Source organism: Dipodomys merriami, unplaced genomic scaffold (genome assembly GCF_024711535.1).
Source record: "Dipodomys merriami isolate MVZ:Mamm:240054 unplaced genomic scaffold, mDipMer1.0.p SCAF_31, whole genome shotgun sequence".
In the NCBI taxonomy this organism is placed as follows: domain Eukaryota; kingdom Metazoa; phylum Chordata; class Mammalia; order Rodentia; family Heteromyidae; genus Dipodomys; species Dipodomys merriami.
In genome coordinates, this window is record NW_027204604.1 from 9,350,515 (window position 1) to 9,360,475 (window position 9,961).

The window sequence follows — 9,961 nt, forward strand, 5'->3', positions numbered from 1 at the left end:
ATGGAATCGGAATTGTGATATAGACATCTCCAGAAAACCCTCAGCCCCTCCTTTTAGGCTGTCAGCAGCATCCAAACCCTTCAGTAATAACCCTTCCTCCTATCTATCTGGTTGTGACCCTGGATGCTGAACCCAGAAAGCTAAGGGAGGCAGTGAAGGGCTTCTAGGGCAGACTTCTTATTTTGAATAAAAGTAGGTTGCACGCATCTGACCAAGTAGAACCACAGAACTGATAACTGCTTAAGAGATTAACTCCTAAATCCTTCCGTCTAGCAGTGAGGACACAGAGGCCTTGTTGAAGTCAGTTGTTTGAAACCACTCAGGGAAGCCAGCTAGTGAGAGCAGAGTCACTACTACAGAACTCGTGGCCTTACTTTTCTGGCATTGCCAGTTCACTGTTAGAATGGAGCACTGCTGTGTAAGCGATGTAAGAAAGCAAGACTCACGGTCAAAACTCTACAATTCTGCAGTAATTTTTCCAGACTAGTTTCATGGCCACAACCTTGGGGCTTGTCTGAAAATCTGCAAGAGACACAGGGAAGACTATTATTTCAATCCATGATCCCATAGTAAGGAAGAAGCCCTGACATTATTCATCTAAGACTACTTGGCTTATTAGTGGTAGATACAGGCCAAAATTCAAGCTGTTCACTCTACCCAACGAGTGTTTACCAAGTTGTCCAATGAACACAGCTTCTCAGCATGCTAAAAGGTCTTAGGAGGAAAACACAACTTAGTAGGTCAAAGAAGTCTGGGAAATGCTAAATTAGCCAACAACTACATTTTTCTATTCAGAATTTCTGAGCCTTTAACATAAAAAGAAATATTATAAATACCTCTGAAGGTGGGGGAGGTTATACGTGTTAGACTATCATGTTTGGTAAAGCAATCACTCTGAACTAAAGTTTCTCATATCACTGTCAGTGAAATCTGTTGCACTAAGCCAGGAGTTGGCTGACTTTCTATAAAGGGCCAAAGAGCAAATATTTTAGACTTTGCCAATTATACAGTCTTCATGACAGCCATTCAGTTCTGTCCAAGTAACATAGAAGCAGCCAAAGTCCATCAGTTAAACAGTGGCTGTGCTGCGTTCTACAAAAATCTTGTAGAAAACAGGACGAGGTTGTATTTAGCCCTGAAACAGAATTTGCAATCTCCACAGAAGCCACAAGACCATGTAAGACTCTGCTGTCTCTCTGATGTGTGGGTTCAGACTTTCCACCTTAAGAGGCTGCCAGCCACCCATCTAGGGAAACTTTGCCTGCCTCTGAATTGCCCTATACTTTCTGCCCCATTCTGATCAGTTAGAGCTTTCTGTCTGGTTGCCTGGTCTTGGCAAAAGAGGGGAGAGAGGAAAGGACCACCCCAGAATGGGGCAGTGGCCAGTTGACTAGAGCCAGGAATGTGTCAGAAGTAAGCTAAGAGAAGGCCGAGATCTACTAGGAATCAGCACAAAGAAAGAGCCAGTGCAAGATCAATAGAAAGCCCACCGATTGGGAGAAGATCTTTACTAGCCATACAACGGACAAAGGTCTCATATCTAAAATATACTTGGAACTCAAAAAATTAAACCACCCAACAACAAATCCTCAAAGAAACAACGGCCCAATAAATAAGTGGGCGAAAGACTTAAAGAGAAGCTTCTCTGAAGAAGAAAGAAGGATGGCCAATAGACACATGAAGAAATGTTCAACATCCCTAGCCATAAAAGAAATGCAAATCAAAACAACATTGAGATATCACCTCACTCCAGTTAGAACAGCAAAAATCAAGAACTCTAATAACAACAGATGCTGGAGGGGATGTGGACAGAAAGGAACCTTACTTCATTGTTGGTGGGAATGTAAACTTGTTCAACTACTTTGGAAAGCAGTATGGAGGTTCCTCAAAAGACTTCACATAGATCTCCCCTATGATCCAGCAATCCCACTTTTGGGCATTTACCCAAATGTTTACAAACAAGACCACACTAAAGCTACCAGCACAACTATGTTTATTGCAGCATTATTTACCATAGCTAAGATATGGAACCAACCCAGATGCCCCTCAGTAGATGAATGGATCAAGAAAATGTGGTATATATACACAATGGAATTCTATGCCTCCATCAGAAAGAATGACATTTCCCCATTTGTTAGGAAATGGAAAGGTTTGGAAAAAATTATATTAAGTGAAGTAAGCCAGGCCCAAAGAAGCATAGGTCCTATGGTTTCCCTTATTTGCAATATCTAGTATAGGTATGAGTCAAGCGGAAAAGGCCAGATAATGTGATGTTAGGAAAATGAACCCTTAAATATGTATTTTAATGTTTTCGTTTCTTTCATGCATGTGTTTCTAATGCATTTATAAGATTATTTCTTTGTTGCTTTGTATGTCCCTCCCCCACAGTGTAACCCCCGCTTTCACTATATTTGATGTCAGTATATCATGTGGAGGAGATGGGGACAAACAAATCGTTTAAGGATTCAGGTGGACCTGTTGCAACAATGAGAAGTACAAAATGTCATGTCAAAACCAGCTTTACAATTTCGGTGTGGGGGGGGGAGGGGGGTATAATTGGGTGGGGGGAGGGGGGTAAAATTGGGTGGGGGGAGGGGGGAGGCAGGGAAGGGAAGTGAAGGGTAAACAAAGGAGGAGGCTGCAATGCTTGGTAAGAAATGTATGCATTATTCTGCCCATGTAATTGTAGCCCCTCTGTACAGTATGTTCTCAAATAAAATAAAATACAATTTAAAAAAAAAAAAAAAAAAGAAAGAGCCAGTGCAGACCAAGATGAGCCTCAGGGCCATCTTTAAAGGGAAGCAGAGATAAGATCTGAGGAGAGCTTCTGGAAGTAGGGCAGCCCCAAGAGCTTACAACTGTCCTTTATGAGCCAAATGATTCATGGCCCGGTCAGAAGCTCTGCAAAGGACCAACACAAAACCAGGAGCAAGACAACACTTAGATCCCCAGCGATGTCCTTTTCTAACCTTTTTCTTTCCTCCCAGTGGTACTGGTGTTTGAACCCAGAGCCTTTTGCATGGTAGGCAGGCACTCTACCACTTGAACCACAACTACAGTAGAGATTTCCTTTTTTCTTCCACCTTTTATCTTTCATTAGCGTGAGGTTCTCACCACTGAAATGAGAGACAAGACAGCATTGCTTACTAGGTTGGGACTGGAGAAACCTTGAGGATTTCTAATCCAAGAAACAGGGAAACCATTGATTTTCAAAGCATCAGACACCTTCCTACATCAGAGCCAGGCTGTTGGATGCTAATTTCCCTTCTATTAGTAATGTGGCTACTGCGTGTTCTGTTCCCATGTTGCTATATGGCACATTCTGTCTGCATTTGACGCAATATTTCTGAAAGGGAGGTATAACCATTCCTATTTTAGAATAGAGAAGACAGATCTCAAAAAATTAAGAGACACTTCCAGGGAAGAGGCAAACTGGTACTTTAACACAAAGTGGTCTCATTAGCTGGGTTAACTGATCCTTGACCACCTGACTCCCTCTTTGGTTTTATAACCTGGGCATTGGGTCAAGTCCTCTCCTATCTATAGAGTTTCACAGCCTTTCTCCCTTAGACATTCACAAAGTAATTTCTCTTCACTCACTAACTAGCTAGCTATCCTGCTCTAGTAAAGTATGAAATAAAAAGTTCAAGGATCCAGAATTAAGAGTTAAATCTTCAGGTACCAGCCCCGAGGCTTTTGCTGGCCTTTGTACAAATAATGATCCATAAGCGTGTCCATGTATCTCAGGTTACTGATGGCAAATGCTAGGCCGTAAGTGCACTTCCCACTGCCCTCCACTAATGACTGACCTGCTGCTTCTCCTTCAACAGTCACTGTGGTCTGAGAAATACAGAGTCCATTTAATAGCCTCAGTCTAACACAAAGAAGAAGGTACCTCTATGGGAAGATGGATTCTAACACACTTCAACATTGAAGGGGGAGCAAAAACTGTATCAAGAGACATGGACTCTCTCTGGGTCTCTCTGAATGCAGGGCCCAGTGTCACCCCACTTCCCACTTCTCATTAAATGACACAGCATGATTGAAGGTGCTGGTCCTTTTACTGATAGCAGAAGCAGCTGTCACTCCAATTCCCATGCTCCAGGGCCGGGTGGGGTAGGGGTGCTGCTAACATCCATGCAAGCAGCAGAGAGGTGCGAGCTGCAGGAGAGGAACCCCACGCTCACCCCTAGGGGCATGTGCTGGACTTATAGTGCTAGGAACCTTGGGCCAACCGGTCCCAGTTTATTAACGATACACCTTCACTGATTAGGTTCATCCTGCCTCTTTGAACTCTGGCTTGTTCCCACCCCTTGCCCAGTCTCCTCCTCTGTTTAGCACCACCAAAATCCTGCCGTAAGCATGGAAGTTCAAACAAAGGCCACCTCTCTCCTTCCTGCCTCTGCCAAGTATCGCAGAGAAGAGGGAGAAAGCCAGGGAAGTTTGTCTAAAGATGTTGTAATCTACTTCAGACAAGAGCCCAGGCGAAGGGCATCAAAGAGTTTTTACTTCTTGGGGGACCTGCAAGGAGAAAGGCAATCTGGCTAACCAATGCAACTAGCCTGGTCTTTGCTGGGCTCTCTTCTCCACCAGTGTCATTCCAACAACTAAAAGTTATATATAGTATGCATCACCAAAAAGAAAGACTCCCCTTCTACACGGATGGGGCCACTAAGGCTCAGGTGCACAAAGGCTTTGGGAGTTACGGTGACTCTTTTCCCTGTCAGGTATGCCTTGGGCTGGAGGCCAGGCTCAAACCAGGAACAAGGAAACAGCAAGTGTTTAGGGGAGACCCCAGCGGCTTATGAGGGAGACTGGGCCCTATCACCTGACCCTCACCTGTTGATTTTGGATGTCCGCCCCCACAATTCTTCCTCCTCCTGTTCCTGTCTAGCTAGGTGTGGAGGTAAGAAAGGGCCAGGAAAGCAGTTTGGTAACCTCAGAGGAGTTTCCTCCTTTGTCCCTGCCTCCGGGAATCAGAAAATAAGAGCTCCCTGGGGCCCATGGATATCCCCAAAGTTGGCTTTGAGTCAAAGCTGGTTCTTTTGCCTTTGGCTTTACAGCTCTCTTTGCTCTGGAAAGCCTCCCTGGGGTATAAAACTCAGCCTGTCTTAGGAGCCCTGACACCAGCCCAAATGATAAAGGGTATGACAACCCTCCACCCCGAAAGCTCCAGAAATATTCTCACACTCTTGATTAGGAGTCAACTGAGCTAGACAAACAGTGAGGTGCTGGACATCCAGGCAGTGACACAGGGAGTCGAGGAGAAGGATGTGACTCAGGGGTTGTGTATTAGGGCAAAAGACTTCACATGCATAGGTTTGTCCACTAAGTCACTCTTTTTTTGGGGGGGGCGTCCAGTCGTGGGGCCTGAACTCTGGGCCTGGGCGCTGTCCCTCAACTCTTCAGCTCAAGGCTAGCGCTCTACCACTTGAGCCACAGCACCACTTCCGGCTTTTTGCTTTTTGCTTATGTGGTGCTGAGGAATCGAACCCAGGGTCTCATGTATGCAAGGCAAGCACTCTACCACTGAGCCACCTTCCCAGCCCCACTAAGTCACTCTTCTAGCCCCATTCAAAGACTGGAGCTCACTAATCTAGCCAGTCTTCTTCCTTCTCTTCACATGCCCTCACTTCAACACTTACCTTGTTGTTCTCTGAATGTTCTCCCGTAGATGTAGATGACAGCCACATTCTAGAGTCTCTAGAGAATCAGACAATTGTCAGGCAAATAAGGAGTCATTATAGTCAGTTCTCTCTTTCCACCTGCCCTCTAATAGGAAGGCTCAGCTGGGAAATAGCTTAGGCCTTCAAATATGAGTCTGGGCTCAGAAATGCTTCAACAATTTTGCCCAAGCCCAGCCAATTGGACTATTCCAATTCTGCCTTTCTGAGGGAATTCCAAGCACTGAGCGCACACTTAGATTGTTGTTAGCCAGTGGCACCATAGTTACCAGCTGGGCAAACAAAGCTATAGCTTCATCCCACACTCTTCTCCCTCCAGCACAAGACTAAGCTGAAACAGGAAGGAAATGCTGTGCTCCCACTGATGCATAGCAGCTGAGATAGAAAATACTGTATCTAAGCTCCTTATGGGGGAGGAGGCTAACATAGTTTGAAAACATTCTGAGCAGGTGATACTCTTTTGAAAAAATGGAACTGAGAACAGGTTCCTATAATTATAGCCACTCAGGAGGCTGGGATCTGAGGAGTATGGTTCTAAGCCAGTCTGGATAGAAATGTCTGTGAGACTCATCTCCAATTAATCAGCAAAAACCTGTAAGTGGAGGTATAGAGCTCAAGTGGTAGAGCACCAAGACTTGAGCAGAAAGAGCCAAGTGAGAGCTCAAGGCCCTGAGTTCAAGCCCTAGTACTGGAACACACCCATAGGTGTGTGTGCACACATACAAACACACATATACACGATAGAGGATATTAACATTGGCAGATTCAATGTCATGATGCTATTCTTTAGTGATTACTAATAAACTGACTCTGTATTCTTTTTTTTTTTTTTTTTTTTTTTCGGTCATGGGGCTTGAACTCTGGGCCTGGGCGCTGTCCCTCAGCTCTTCAGCTCAAGGCGAGCGCTCTACCACTTGAGCTACAGCGCCACTTCCGGTTTTCTGGTGGTTTATTGGAGATAGGAGTCTCACGGTCTCTCCTGCCCGGGCTGGCTTTAAACTGCGATCCTCAGATCTCAGCCTCCTGAGTAGCTAGGATTACAGGCGTGAGCCACCAGCGCCCGGCTGACTCTATATTCTTGGCTTGACAGAATACCGGACTACAGGGTTTGCTGGCCTGGGATTAAATATTGACTCCAAACAGGGATTAAACATTGACTTAGCCAAAGAGCTGCAAATGAGAGCAGAGAGCTGGCAGCAAACAGCATTTCATCTGTTCACTCTTATCTTACTCATTTGGCAAAAGCAATACAAGAACTAGCTACACTCATGCCATATGGGTAGTGGAAAGTGGGGGTAGGTGTGGAGGGGTCCCCTTCTCTATTGGTGATTGGGTCAATCCATGTCCTTGGAACAATAGTCTAATACTGACAGCCTGAGCATCCCATGAGACCTCCCATCCTTTCTGAATGAATCACAGGTATACCCAGAAACCCTTTTGTCCTGAGTGGGAAGGCTTTAGGAAGTGGAAGGTAATGCCCTAATGCTGGAAGATTTGGATATAGGCCCATCTTGCACATTGGGGCAAGTCATTTCACTTCTCTGCCCTTAAGAGTGAGGGACTACTCAGTTTTCTGAGAAGCAATTGCTGACCTATTCAATACTATATCATAAGCACCTGTTAGGTGCCAACCACCATTGCCTATATATTTAATCTTTATAACATCCTTATGAGGTTAGGATAATTAGCCCTGAAGACATTAAGTAACTTAACCAAAGTCCCCCAGCTAACAGATGGCCAAGCTGGGATATGAACTCAGGACGCGCACAACCCATGCACTTCCCACAAGACTGTGCTGTCTCTCCAGGGCTCATGTGGCTCCTGGACAGGTTGTGACTCTTCAATTAATTGAGGGGTGATAGACACACACAAAAAGTGAGGACACACTCCTGCGTGTCTTTTAACTCCCTGGATCATGAACTGGTCATGATCACAAACAGATACTTACGATAGGCTGCAAATATTTGTTTTCCAAGCTGCACCTATAACCTAAACCTATGAACCTATAAATGTATCTTGTTTTGGGAAAAAGGTCTTTGTAGATGGGATCATGAGATGAAGATTATCTGAATAGGTCCTAAAAGCCCTCACAAGAACCCTCCCTAGAGAGAGGCAGGGATTGGAGACTCATGCAGAAGACAAGATGGTGAAGCAGAGATTGGAGCAATGCAGCTACACGCTGAAGAATGCCCAGGAATGCCACAGAACCAGGAACTGGGAACGGCTGGTTACAAATTCTCTTCCACAGCCTGCATAAGGAAGGTGGCCCCGCTGCTGCTTTGATTTTGGATTTCTACACTGCAGAACAAAGAGAGAATAGATTTCTGTTGTTTGAAGCCACTAAGATGGATACAACAACTCAATTGGCACACAAAATGGTTGAACTGGAAAAGGCTTGATAACTATTTGGTACAGCTCTCTCATTCAACAGATGAAAGTCTGCTGATGTAAAAGAGGAAGCAATCAGGCAAAGGTCACTCAGCAAGTTAGAAGCAGAACCAGGATCATGAGAAAAAGGGTGCTGGCCCCAGACTAGTCTCTCTGGTTCCACCTACACTGACTCCTGAGGAGTCTCAAGGTCAAAAGAGAGGTAAATAAGAAACTGTGCTTCTTGTTGTTGTTTTGTTTTTTGTTTTTTTTGGTCCGGTCATGGGGCCTGAACTCTGGGCCTGGGCGCTGTCCCTCAGCTCTTCAGCTCAAGGCGAGCGCTCTACCACTTGAACCACAGCGCCACTTCCGGCTTTTTTTCTTTTTGCTTATGTGGTGCTGAGGAATCGAACCCAGGGCCTCAGGCATGCAAGGCAAGCATGCTACCACTGAGCCACCTTCCCAGCCCCCTGTGCTTCTTATTATATAGTCTCTTATAGTATTCTTATATAGTTTCTTATAGTACTCTTTTTCAAGAGAAGGTAGTTTGAGCAAAATGAAGTGATCTAAGTTTGATAAAGCACCGTTACCACTGTTGCCATCAATATAGAATCTGGCAGTTGTACCCTCTTGGCCACCAAGTCCCTCCTTTCCCAAGACACAATACGGGGCCTATTTTAGAACCATGAGGTCCAGACCAGGAAACCACAGTGTGAGAGGAAGCTGGTGACTCTAATCACAACATCACCATGTGGCTGAGCCCCAAATCAGCCACAGGACTTTTACTTCCTGACTCTTTCCTAGTTTCTACTTTTCCTTTTACCCTTTTCCTTAGCTAAGCTTTTGGGCATGTGGGGTTTGTGTGTGTGTATGTGTGTGTGTGTGTACATATGTGTATCTGTGTACATGTATGTATGTATGACACAGTCTGGTAAAACAGTTTTGAGACAACTGGGAACATGCACCATTGAATGATCTAGCGAGCTACCCACCACCCTGGCATTATAGAGTAGGGAAAATCCACCCCACTTCAGGCAGCCTGAGAAGCAATGGTTTCGTGAAAGTGCTTTCCTCTCTTTCCACAAGTCTTTGCTCCTCAAGTATCTGCTCTCAATTACCTCCCTTCACCCCTACTCCAGCCTAGACAACTAGACACAAGCTATTCTCTGATTTGAGGGAAGCAAATTACTGAGAATTAAGAAAACATACACTACAAATATCCTGGCTCTTGATTTCAAATAGAGAGAGGTGTATGGCTGAGAAGCTCTGGACGGAGCCGGCAGCTGGCAGAAGCAAACATATCCCTCTCTCGTCACTGTGCCTGCACATTTCCCTCTCGAATGGAGCATTAGCTATTAGTGTCTTTGTGCCCTGCAGCCGTGCATCATGGACTAAGCCTAGACTGCAGAGGAAGAAAAGAGATTAACAAGGATACATGTCCAGGTGGATTTGGAAGTCCCAGAACCGAGAAGGTCTGCCTCTCACCTGCTGTGTATGGAAATTTGCTGGCCCCCAGTCTTGCCAATTATACCCCCAATTATACGGGAATCTTGATGTACAGATGACTACAAGGACATGGGAAGAAACACAGCTCTGTTGCAAGGTGTCTCTCAAAGATCTCAGAGCTATGGGGATCACAAGAAGGGAAAGGGAGGCCTGCAGACCCTGGAAAGCCCACTGACCAAGAAGGACCAATCACATCTCAGTTGACAGAAACATTTCTTCTCGGACCACTAGGCCAATATGACAAAGCAACACCAAAACGATGGGCCACTCCTTATCACTGCCTCTGTAGTGACACTGGACACCCAAGAGGAGAGAAGGAAGACAAATTGATGGAAGTCCAGAAAGAGACAGAACTCCAAATCTGGAATGAAGTGACAGATAGTATTGCATTAGACAGTTTGCTT